Here is a 9426-nt window from a genome sequence, read left to right as displayed (position 1 = left end):
AGACTGTCCCTTGGCTACCTTCAGATGCAGCACATCAATTTCAGAATCAGTGTAGCCTGTAGATTTAATTCCTTTTTTTTTTTTTTAATTCTGGAGGAGAACTTTCTAATAACTCAATGTTTACTAATTTTTCAGCCTTGGGGCTATTTTTTAATCAAATTATTTAATATTTCATTGTGTGCTGTGCAGAATAGTTAGAAGCATACCCAAGCTAACACTTTGCTTCCAGTTCCCGAATTGTATCAACACAGTCCTATACAAACACAATAGCTCTGTGTTGCCATAGCTATACTTTTCCTTGAGCCTACACACAGTTCTACACATCTACACTAAGGAACCACTTTGCCAAAGGTTGCACTGCCAAAAGCTTAATACAAATTATGAGATATTCTAAACTCTATAATAAAATTGATATTTGGGATTACTCCACCAAAACGTTGCCTTTTTGAGGTTTTTAAGTGAAGCAGAACATTTTCTGAATCTATCTAGCTTCATGTGGTACAGAAAAGGGAGCAGTTCTAAGGGAGAACTAGACAAAAGCATTGTTTTGATATCAAATATCTAAGTCACTTGCAGAGCAGGAACAATGAAGAGTTTTAAAATCTATACAAATTGTTGGTTCACTGATGATGACCTGCTGGCAAAAGAAACACTTCAAAGCAATCTCTTGCTTCAAATTAGCTGAGCAATTGTTCCAGCCATAGTAAGGAAACAATAGGAAGTGAAATACAAACAACTTTCTGTGCAATCCTTAGAAGCAAAGTCCAACTCTGACCCCGCTTAAACATTTTGCAGTGGAACCACCGTGACTCTTCCACCCAAAGAAAGTTTCTTTATATAACCTAAAAAAAAATTAATGCCGCAGGATGTAGAAACACTGGGATTGACTCACGTACAAGGAGCCTGGAATAGAATTCACTAAGGAGATAGGAGCTGCTAGAGGGTAGATGGATTGCTGTTGAAAAAGCTGTTTAGAGCATGGTGCTAAATAACACCAAGATCACGGGTTCAACCCCTGTACCGGCTTACAACTTAAAAGTTGGACTTGATGATCCATGTGAGTCCCTTCTAACTCAGAATATTCCATGAAATCTGTGAAAACATTATTCAAGACAAAAAATCAGAATCCCCAGGGTCAACAATGACTGTGAAATAGAACTGCACACTTAGTAACTGGCTCTTCAATGAGTGACTCTAGGGCAGTGATAACCAAGCACATATCGCCAAATAATCCTGACCTACAAACTAAAATCTGTTCATCAGTGCAACCCTGTGAGGAGAGCAGTAATGTAACCACATGGGGAGAGCATATACCCAGAAAGGACATTTTGCCTGACTATCCCTGGCTTTACTGCTGCAGTTTCAGGATACATTGACTGGAAAAGGGAAAATGGAAAAGGACATGAACACTTTGCTTTGCTCAGCTAACCCAGCAAAATTGGAGCAGCAGTTCAGCTACTTTTAGAATTCCTCTCAGCATCCATTTCCAATCATTAAACTTCACTTCTCAAAAAAGTGGTTTTCAGAGAGACCTCACAAAATTACCCTCTCACAATAATCTGATTGTGAACCATTAGAAGGAGATGCATTTTACCATTCATTATATTACATAACTGCAGTGCTTTCTACATAATGCTACAGAGATAAAGAAATTTTTCAATGAACACAAGGATACACTTTCTCAAAAAGTCAATGAGGGAAATGTGAACACAGAACGCAAATTATGTACTGACTGAACTTCAGACATTTCAAATGTATGCTCACATGTTTAACTATGCTTATCACTTAAGTCCTGCTGGGATCAAACCCTTTTCCACAGATATTCTTCTGTCAATATTCTCACTGAAAAGAACCCTGGGACCTGGAGAAAAGCAGATGGTGAATTTATTCACAAAAATCTAAATGAGGCATATGCATAGGTATTCAAAGATATTTTGTATAAAGCACCTTTCAAGTCGCTGGTTAAAATTCAGTCAAAGAAATTCAATACAGATTTCTTTCATTATCAGATAAGATATGCTACCTTATAAACTTCAAGGCAGCAGAAAAAGACAGGCCACATAACTGAAAAATAGGCAACACAGGCATGAACTGCTTGCATGTCAAAACCTATTTCCCCCCACAGTTACCTGAAGAAATGTGAATGAATTTTCAACTGCAGGTTTCTACTACTGGTGGAATTTGTGGATGATGATGAAGCCAACTTGCTGCATCATCCTTACTATCTCTAGAAGAAGCAAAGCTGAAAGGACATGAATGGGAAGCTATTTGCCTGTGTCTGAAAGTGACATTCCCAGGGTAAAGTTGCTGATGCACCCTGCACCATTCTTGACCCACTTAGTATCTCTGCCTAAAGGGAGTACTTTCCACAGCCTTACATTCTCTTAAAATGCAAACTAGGAAAAGCATCACCTATAACATCAACAGGAGTTTTCTAAATCTAATGCATAAAATTAACCAATTTCAGTGTCAATTACAAAATTCCTTTTAAGCTAAGTCATTAAACTAATTTACGCTCTCATTAAATTCCCCTTCATGCACACGTTCTTTAGTGATAGGAACATACACACACAGATACACTGAGGTTCAGAGAAGTTTCTTAACTGTTACCATGCATGACCACAAGCCCCAGCCTGACCAGGTTATACACACTGTCAGAAATCCTCCTACAGTGGGGTTTTCCTGGGAGTAGCGGACCTGGGAGGGGAAGCCCTTCCCTTGGCACAGGGATTTCAGGCAAGGACACTTCCTGGGACTGAGTGCCTTCAACACTTCTCTTGTAGGAGTGATTTTTCTACTGGATATCCTTTAGTGACACTTTAGGCAAGTCAACCCAGGCACCCCCAAGCGAGAGGGGCTTGGTGAAGGAGGAGAGTGTGGTTGTTTTTTGCACCTCCATGGCAATCATTGCCACAGAAGTTAAATTTAACTTCTTCACAAAAGCACCCCATCTTTTCTCCGCTCCCTATTTTATTACCTGTTCTTCTAGATGAGATAAATATCACATGCCTGTGTGACTTCTCTTGCTGCCTTTCAAAGTTAAGGAGTACAATGTGAAAATGAGCATTAGTGAAAGTTTCAGGGTGGAAGTTCTCATTTATGATTTATGTCCTTTAGAGAATAGATGACTAGAAAGTTCACTATGTCCCTGTTGACAGATTGCAGCTACACATTAATGCTTCAGTTCACATATTCTTTACAAATGGCTGAAATCTGTTCTATAACCTGTCCAATTCTGCCAGCAGTAAAAATATGCTACCCAAGTGACATACTCTGTATAAACTTTATTGTTTTATAAGTTTATATTACACTGAAATCTTCTATCTCTCAGTTGCTAAAATCCACTGGGCAGCTACCATTGTTTTCATCAAGGACACCAGGATTGCTTAAGATAGTTCCATGCTAGTGGGAAGAGATCAAACAAGATTTATGGTAGTCACTATGTGGCACGACAATTTGCCTGACACTGATGAGGCTAAAAAAGATAAGGCAGCTCCCAGCAACAAACCTGCCAAACAATTCAGCAGATAAATGAATCTCTCTATGATCCCCTCTATGAATACCACTAGGATTATGATATGACCAAGGAAGAAATTGACATGTGGGAAGAAACAGGTAAAGAAGCAAAAGCATCAGAACAAAATAAAAAAGGTAAAGATTGAAGTACAACACTTTTTTCCACTTTCAGCTGCAGCCCTTATGCATGTTGTTACACACAGCGACCCATATCTTGCAGATTCCTGATGTAAAGAGTAACAAATGTTGACTACGTTTGTTGTACCAGTCCTACACCACATTCCCTGAGTCCTTAACAGTGGCCCACAGCAAAGGAGACAGGTTGGTAGTAACACAATTAAATCACAGGAAGGTTTGTCAAAAAACTCCAGCAAATTACTGCTCAGTAAACTGCTCATGGGCAAACTTTGCATTCTGAGAGATATGCTGGAAATAAAGAAATTCACATCTCCATAAGGATTACAACAGACCAATGGGTTCCATGGGCTATCCCAAATGACTTTCTGCTTCCACCGGAACTCCATCACTTTTTTGGGACTTGTCCCATGACAAGCTCTTTACCTTGGTCCAAGAAAGTTCATGTCTAAGACTCAAAGGCCTTAGATTTATCTCACCTTCTTCCATGAACCTTAGTGAATTCTCTGTTACTACAGTTGTTTGCTACCCTCATGGGAAAGAAAGAGGTACCTGAAGGAAGCCAAGAAGAAGGAAGCATTCATTTTTCTCCAACAAAGCAGAACTTTGGAACCTGAGCTCTTCAGATGAAGTCTTAGCATGCCATATGGAAAACACTGGTAGCAACTATAAAAAGTTATTAGGTTTTGCCTACACTATAACCCCTTAGTAATAACAAAGGTCTTTGCTTTTTCATACCAAAATCTTTACAGGAAATAGCAGGAAATAAAATTAGAAGGCAAGCATCTGCAAGACAAAGTTATTCAATGGAAAGAGATTACAAAGATGGCCAGACCATCTTATCTTAGACCACTTATTTGGGAGTCTTACAAAGCACCCTAACAGTAGAAAAAATGAATGCATAAACTGTAGGTGACCTTGCAGAGGTGCCAGCTGCTGCCTGTGACCGAAACAGAGTGAATGTCATGGGCCATTCTCTATGAGCAAGGCTTAGTGTGCACATTAGTGTATGTTACACATCACATTGAAACAAGAAAAAGGGAAAGAAAGGATTAGACTGGTCTACATGAGACATGCTGGGAATGTCTCATGCTTGGTGCTTCCACAGGACTAGAAGAAAAAATCATTACAGGAACAAAACAATAATTATTTGCTACAATGATGTGACATAGGTCTCTAGAGGTGGAACAAAATAAAACCAAAAATAACAAACAAACAAAAACAAAACAACAAAACATTAAAAAAAAAAGAGAGAGAGAGAAAAAAAGGGGGGTGGGGAGGTAGTTAGGAGACATAGACATCTTGTAGTTTAAAATCACATTGGGGTCTTGAAAAAAGAACAACTTCCAAAAACTCAGTCATTGGAAAAAGATTTGAGTTGCACATTTAAAGGAGGCAGAAAATTATTTACAGATAGAAAATGTTATCATTACCTGTTCAACCATTTTCACAAACAGATATACACACATGCTCTACCTAGGTAAGAATGTCTACACTATGAGAATATAAGTTTAACAAGTGCTTGATAAAAAGTATTTTATAATTATTAATTAGGGGTAAATCAACTTCTTTTATTCTTTTCTTTAAAACAGAATAAATTAAGTCTTTTGAAGAGGAAATCTCAGAGAAAGCCATAGTAGCTGCTACAACATTTGGATGGCATGCAATGCTTTCAGTAGACTAAGTCATAAATTTGAGGTAGTCTGGTAAGTTTCTATAGAGATTTTGGCCAAGAAAAGCAAGAATCAAGACTGTTTTTATGTGACTATCCAAGTATTAGTCAGAAACAAGCTATTTGCTTAAATAGAATTTTCAACAGTTAAGACAAAACTATCAACACAAATCAAAAATTTAGAGCTGCTTCTTTTTACTAAATGTAATTCTGTCCAGTTTTACTACAAGACAATTTATTTGAGCTCTCACAGAGATAGGCCATTATAAAGGACATCTACACTGGAAATCCTTACTGCTGGATTAGTAGGAATAAACATAAAGAGCTCAGCTAAAGCTCCAACCAAAACTCCAGTTTTAATAAATCCTGGATTAAATGTCCCATGTAACACAAATATGGATGTGCAGTCTGATGTGCAGATGGGGCTCTCTTTGGATTTCAAAATTTGCAGACATCTCCTCTTTGCACTGTAATATTACAGAACACAATTTCCACAAAATTACTGCAGGTGCAAAATGAGGGACCAAGGCATAGCAGAAGAAATACAGGAGAGTTCTGTGACAGTAAATTTAAATTCCACATATAAGCACACTGAGTAGATGAAATGGAAGGCCCCATGTACATTAGCAATTATGCTGTACTTGCAAACAGTGATTGTGGGGAGATGCCAAAAAAAGCCTCTGTCTCTCGAAAGTAATAAACTTTGTGGCAGTTTTTTTCCAGTTCTGCGTGCTGGGTAATGAGAATTAGGCAACGTGCATTACAATCAGTAATGGATACATTCGAAATTCCTGGTTTTTAGAATGAATTCACTGAAGGCTGGCTCTTAACAGAATAGAGCTCCATAAAACAATGCAAACTTTTTCATATACGGTTCAACACTCAAGAGTTTAACTACCACTTCAATCCAAAAGAATACTCTAAACCAACCCATATACAGAGGTCTCTAGCTGCATGACACTGGAGTCCCAATCCTTATGATTGGGACTCCAGTTATGATCCTTCAGAAATACTGAAGAATATGGGCAAGAATACTTGTGCTCCACAAATTCCTACACAGTTACAAAAAACAGTGAAAATTGAAGGCCAAAGTAACAGCCTTCTGCTCATGTTTGAATATATAAGTCATAAACATGAAATGCTGAGTTTCTAAAAAAGAGCATGATATCAATTACTTCTACTACTTCCTAACAACAGTGTTATTTCCAATTCAGTCTTTAAAATGTGTCCTACAATATGTGAAAGCAGGTGCAAAACACAAAAATAAAAAATTGCTAAGTAATTCTATTACACCATTACTTGTTCGTTGCATGCTTTTTCAGGATGGATGAACACAAGTCTTAGAAAGTTCTGTCTTTTCTCACACACAAATATCCATTAATTACTCTACAGTAGAATTAAAACTGAAATTTTAAGATCCTTATATACATGTGCCATTACAACAAAATATGGTGGACATGTGGTGTAGTTATTATGATAAGGTTTTTTTCTGAAAAATATTTTTTTATTTACTATGTCATCCAAGTAGCAAATCTGGAATAAAATTTTGTTATATAGTACTTTACTTCTCTTTCAAGATTTTTGCTAAATGTTTTCACTAGGTAAACAAGAGTACTTGTCTTTGCAGATTTCTATCAGAAAAGACAGAGTTGCAAATCAAGGTGTTAAAAACAAATGAGAAAACAATTAACAAAGAACCACTAATAATCACAAGTAAGAATAACTTTATTCATTATTTCCAGATTTTTCCAAACACAAAAGAGTTTTCAGTATACTTTCTACAGTTCTAGGGTTTTGTTTGGGTTTTTTAATCTATAATCTTTATTTTCCTATTTTTCTAAACAAGGGGGTTTCTGCCCTATTTCTAAGTATATTGTTTGTTTGGTACAGAAGAGATATTGATGATTCTGAGCTCTGATATGCTAAACATTTGCATTAGCTTGAGGGGTTTGGTGGTGGTATTTTTTGTTCAGTGGTTAAATATTTTCTAACCCCTGCAGATTAAACTGCTTTATAGTATTTCAGTGAATAAACAGGGCAAACAGAGCTATTACACATTTTTCTCTACCTTGCATTTTTTGAGTAACATTTCATCAAGACAGCTGAATTTAACTTTATGATTGATTCAGGATGGAAATAATTGTTCAATATTCTAAGTTGCCTATATGCAAAACAGAAGTAATTCTACCTACCAACAGATGATCAGTGTCTGACTCAGAAGTGCATTTCCTTCAAAAGGTTCATCTCTCTTCAAAAGGAGATCAATAACTTAAACCCAGAAAGAATAACTCCCATTTTAGGTGGTTTTTTTTCAATACATTTAAAAGCCTTACAGTTTTCAACTTAATTATAAACCCTTCTACAACTGAAGCGGCATTAACACAAAGTATCATTACTGCATTTCACTAACATTTTTAGAGACACAGCATGAGAAAAAAATTTTAAGCCATTTAAGAGTCTGAGAAAGAATACAATAAGCACTGCTTTAACATTCAGAATAAATCCTCACCACACTCAACTTTCTAGTTATCCTTGTTGCCATCATTTCCCCCTCTGATTTATGATGCTTGCAAGAGACTAACTTTTCACACTGATGTCCTTCCAACTCACTATACACAGATTAAAACCCATCACTTGTTCTCATTTGAACCTCTTGAAACACATTTTTTTCTGTGCCGTTTCTAATGCAATTATGTTTGAGCTCAAGTTCAGTTACCACAACTTAGTTAGACACAGCAGATCAGCTGAGCCGTAGTAACATGCAAAAAAGGCAGAAGAGCAAATACTTTTACCTAAATCTCCTTCTAATTGTTTGAATACATCAAACAGTCTGGTAAATACAATTTAGGCTATTATATAACTGCTGCCAGGCAGTAAATCATTTAGATATATTTAACATATAAAACTTGACCACTTGCCTAGATTCTTAATCTGAAACAGGATTTATCCATTTCATCTGACGGTATCCTATTCATATACTTCTGCTAAGCACTGAATCCCTAGCATCAGGTAGCCATGTACCTGCGGGAAAAAATAAAAAGGAAGACAGTCCTTGTCTCAAAAAGCAAGCACATGACAATGAGAACAGTTTCAACAAAATCAAGACCATACCAAAACACCTAGTGGACGAATACAAATTAAAACATACTTGCTAAACAGGGAAAGAGGCCAAACCGAGAAGACCAAAGTCAATGAGTCATTCACATATATATGGAAAGGATACAATTGCTTTCTATATTAAATCAGAGATGCCAAAAAGCACATTGGTACTGAAATGTATTATAAAAGCAATTGCAAAAAAAAGAGAAGAAAAACCAAAGCAACCGAGAGGCCAGATGAAAGAAAAATACTGCAATTTCTTGCCAATGCTACAAAGACTGCAGAATCTATAGCTGCTATTAGCTTCCCACTATAGTAAGTCAACTGCAGTAAAGAGCAGTGATTCCACAGTGGTACTGTTAAAATTAAAGACAATTGTTCAGACAATATAAACCAACAGTTCCAGCTTGTATCAATAGAAAATCACATTAAATGCCAAAAAATATTAATTGCTCATTGAAGGCATTTTCTCTTTAGAAATACTCCCTAAAATGATTTTTAAAAAATAAAGAACACAGAATACAGAAACATTTAGGTACACAGCAGACATCTAGCAAAACAAGGATAAATGGCAAGATTAACATTTAGATGTAGTTCTATTAGATGACAACTCCTCTACTGTTACAATAATCTCATGAAAGGCCTTTCACTAAATCACTCTCACACTGATTCCTTTTCAATGCAATTTAAACTCATTATGCTAAATGAGCACTATTATATCTGCACTAAAATAAACATAAGTACTGTTTTTATGCTTGCCTACCATGTAAATCACCATCTAAAAACATCACACTTCTGTCTGTTACAGAGTACTTAAACCTACACACTTAGAAGTTGGTAGGGGCTGCTCTATTTTTAATTGGATGAGTTGGTACCTGAAGTGCACAAATACAAGTAAACTCTTTAACTTACAAGTGTTTATACTTCCCCTCACAAAAATTGTCTTAATATTTGTATAAAGCATAAAATTACAACACACATATTGTTCTGTTTTCAGTATGTAA

Source organism: Lonchura striata, chromosome 2 (assembly GCF_050655825.1).
Source record: "Lonchura striata isolate lonStrDom1 chromosome 2, ASM5065582v1, whole genome shotgun sequence".
Lineage (NCBI taxonomy): Eukaryota > Metazoa > Chordata > Aves > Passeriformes > Estrildidae > Lonchura > Lonchura striata.
This window is presented reverse-complemented; position numbering follows the sequence as displayed.